Consider the following 4,373-nt stretch of genomic DNA (forward strand, 5'->3'; position numbering starts at 1 on the left):
TAAAATATTAAATTATAAGAATGTAATAAATAGTATCGCGTTATTTGCGACTCTCTCTACATGGGTATGTCGGATACAAAACTCTAGACCATCTATCCAGACATCCTTAAAAGCGTAACTCAAGCTAGGTGCCGAATCCTTAAGCAATATGTCTAGACCTAAGCCTCCAATCCAAGAATCTCGACTAATAGAACTAGGTTACCGATCCATAAATCCTCAAGCGTTGAGTTGTGATTTATATGGATGATCTTTATGATATTTAGATATATTTCTTAGGGTTTATATATATAACTCTATATCTGATTATTGTTTTATTAAATGTATTTTATTCATTATATGTATTGTACTTCAAGACTATCAAGTAAGGATCAGCTAGGTGAGAAGTGTTGGAGGGCAGGATCATTTTAGTATATTGTTGTTCTGAAATCCAGCAATCCAAGCAACAGTTAAAACTAGGCACCTCTCCATAAGTAGTCTATAGGTAAGCTTCTCTAAGTGTTGCGGCCAATAAATGTTGGGGATGCAGCTGACCCTTTTGCAAATTTTGCCGCCCCACCCGTTCATATAATTTTGCCCCTACTTATGATGTTGTTCTTTAAGGTTGTTTTTCTTTGATTGTTGTAGGTGTATCAACATTTATGTAGAAATTGTATACATTTAACCATTTATCACTTTATTATTGCAGCCTAACACTTTTGCAGAAGTTGCAGATTTTTCACTCACACAGAGCTCAGGTTACCATATATCATATCCGTTTCAAAAATTTAGGTGTATATTTCATGGTTTTGCTTTAAAGACTTTCAGTCGATGGAATTACAACTGCTTCATGTAGAGCAAGACAGTAAAGATGAAGTTGTTGATCTTGAAGACAAAAGGTTATTCATGGAATATAAGATAATTGCTTTAATTCTCAATGTACTTGCACTTTTCTATTTTTCAGATGCTTGATGACTTTATTGATGTTACCAATAACAAGAAGCAAATGGTGCATTTAGGGAACTCATTTGTGCAAAAGCATTGATAATTTATTACCTGCGTAAAGATATATACACAAGACAAATAAGATAACATAATTTCTAGGTTCCATCTAAAAATGTTCATTCTTGTAAAAGAAATCTTTTTATTTTTGTTTCCACAAGTATGACGTTTTGATTATTTTTACATTATTGTTTGTGTTGTCACTTGTCAAGGTGCTAGGAGATGGTCGTATGAGTCGTTTTGAGAACTGCAATACTTTGTCTATAACCCAACATTACTTTGGTACCATTTAACTCAGTTTGTTCTAATTTAATATTGTTAATGGTACGATCAACGTTTAATCAACCTCTTAAACTTACATATGATGAAAATAACAACCATTATTAGTTACGTCGTTATGTTTTAGGGTGTTGATCCAACCCTATGTTTTTTGGTTGGTCCTGGTCCTGATAGGATAATGAACGAGTACTGTTATCACTCTCATTTATTTCAGGCATAATTTTATTTCAATAATAGGATAAATCAAGATTTCTTTGTAAGAGTCGCAGTTGATTGGATGAAATACTAAAATGGTTGTCATAAAATTCTTTTTTCCTTTTCAACATCCAAGCATGACCACTCGATGGAATAAATGTTATTACATTCAAAGAACATGTTAAATCGAAACCCATAAATCTTGAGATCATTTTACTGTACTGCTTTCTCACCATTTTTTTCATAATTCAAATTAAGCATTGTACTTTTATGTTGGGTCCAATTAATTAACCGTGGCAACTCGATGATGAATTTGATTAAGAATTTGAGGGCATTGTTGATATTAAATAGGTGATTTAGTATGAATCATTATCTATCCTTAATATTAACAAATTGTTCACGAGTCCTTTTTTTAGAGAAAGAATGAGGTTGGACATACAACAAAGTTTGGCTTAGCTGAAGTGAGAGTGAGTTGAAGCATTATCATAGAAACTTTACCATGTGTCTTTTTTGTAGCTAAATATGAAGACATCATAGGGCTGTTGAACATATATGCACATGTGGTTCACTTAGAATGAGAAAGACAGAAACGCTAGAGCAGGTCGTTAGAACATTAGTTTTGGTCAACTGCAACAAATAACTCAAGAAGTTTGATGTACTAGGTTAGATGTTAACATGAGGAGGAATTGAGGATCTTTGTATACCGTTCAAATTAGAAACTACCAATATAACAATTGTAACCTATTTAATAATACAATACTATTAAAAAATAAAATAATATAAAAAGACCCGGTTGCTTATCTAGAAAACATGTTCTATTTGTCCATAAAAATGGTTCCGGCTTGTTGTTTAAATTTAATATGACCCCGTTCTGCTAATATAAGCCGTGTTTTATTGTTGCTTATAGGACCCCGGGTTCTTTTTTTAATTTCCACATAGAACTCGCCCTACATAAGAGCCGGTTGAAAACCGGGTTATATGATGCATTTAACCGGGTTTTTTAAGCAATTCTATCCCCACAAAATTCTCATCTTTATGATTTCAATATTAAAGACGAAAGGAATTACATAAACTGAATGAATACCAAGGCTCATTTTGTATGTATCATATACAATTCGATCAACAAACAAAAAAAAAAATTAAAAAAAATCACCTTATTAGAAGATAAGTGGCATACAAGGAGAATTGTTCCATACATTAGAATGCAACTTTAATATTTCTCTTGCTTTCTTCTTTACGTAAGGCGCATAGTCGACTTGAAGCACCATGCACAGCTTCAACACAGCCCCAACTCTCATCATCTCCGCCACAACTTCATCAGTTGCTGAGAACTTTCCAATTAAGGAAAGTATTTGTACAGCCCGATCGTCAGTCCCTGGTGAAACCTTAAACATTCTCTTAGCTACCATTGCAATACCACCGGCATGCTTTAATAACTGAGCTCTCCCATCAGCACATGAGCACAAGTGAGCCATGAGACAAAAAAGTAACTCCGACACATTCTTTTCAACCCCGTTTATCTCTAGTTCCACCAGCTCGAAGACTGCACCAGCTTCCACGGTTTTCATTCTGTTTCTTCCCCAAGGGCACACGTCGATTAACATTCTTAAGACTGCTTTCATTGCTTGTGGTGAGGTTCTTTTCCTTATGACGTTTACTGTTTGTTTAAAGAAATTGAACCTTAATCTCTCTAAAACACTTGTACTCGCTACTTCCATGACCATTTCGAGCAGCAAAATTGCATGTGTTTGGACATCAACGATCAGATCATCTCCTATCATGTTGTCAAAACCTAAAACCCATAGTAAAGAATCAATTAAATCATGATCTTCTTTGGCGATATGCTTTTTCTCAGGGACAGTTAGCCAAGAAAGATGAAGAATTTTGAGTGTCTGGCCGAGTCCTACAGTAATAATCAGACTTTCCTTATAAAACTTTGTTATCAAGGAAATCATTGCACCATTCGTGCCTGCGTCAATCAAGCACCGTCGGTTCTTGTCACTCTCTTTTGCGAGTAAATGCAAGGTGTCCAGCGAGATTGCATGAAGCTCCGGTGACTTCAGGTTGCGGAGGAGTTTCATAACATGAGATTTGTTAAGAAGAGGTTTTGGGGTGGGAATCCGATCGATACCATAATTAGCATACGTGACACACCATGCTTGGATGAGACGCCGAAGCGTGTGGTTGGGGGTCAAATCTGAATCTCTTGGCAATGGCTGTTTGGTGACGGGACACAGTACTTCCTCCGCCGTGGATAGCCAGTGCTCTATGCTGTCCCGGTCGTAGGTTATTCCAGTGACAGCCGTAACAGGGTCTTGCATGATCTGAAGTGAAATTGGACACATGAAGTAACGGGGTACGTCTACCGTTTCATCTTCCATCTGTTTAATGGATTTTGGAACAACACTTAGTAATTAGAGAGAGAGAAAGTTCGAAAAACAGAAATACAGGCTTGTTTTTTTAAATTCACAGTATAAATGGTTATATAATATACACCCGGCTTTGAATTCAATGAAGAAATGGAGAACGGTGGCTGCAAAGTTTGAATAATCTAGAATGCTTTGGATTGACATCTTACGCCCATATCAAGTTTTGGTAGTTAATACTATCAATTATATATGAGCTGTGGTCAAACACAAAAAACGAAATCAATACTAAAGAAAAGTAGTATATTGACTTTTCAACTCGAGCAATTCCACTTGTGTATAACGTCTATGATGGTTGGTCTTTTCAAATTTCAATCAAGATTTATGTGATTGTAAGGAATACAAGGATGAAAATGGAATCATTAGAAAAAACAAAAACGTGTAATTAAATATAGGGAGAAAGTTAGAATTTTGCTGAATCAACTTCCGATATTATTTTTGATGGTAATTAATTATTATTTATAACTACGGTCTCATTTTTTTCTTAGACTACTA

General features: G+C 35.1%; 1 pseudogene; it reads right to left on the bottom strand.

The window, feature by feature from the left end:
* Positions 1–2,473: 2,473 nt before the first annotated feature.
* Positions 2,474–3,925, bottom strand: LOC145156470 (E3 ubiquitin-protein ligase PUB23 pseudogene; annotated as a pseudogene).
* Between the last annotated feature and the right edge of the window lie 448 nt (positions 3,926–4,373).

Source organism: Lactuca virosa, chromosome 2 (assembly GCF_052849685.1).
Source record: "Lactuca virosa cultivar CGN04683 chromosome 2, Lactuca_virosa_CGN04683_v6, whole genome shotgun sequence".
NCBI classification, from domain to species: Eukaryota; Viridiplantae; Streptophyta; class Magnoliopsida; order Asterales; family Asteraceae; genus Lactuca; species Lactuca virosa.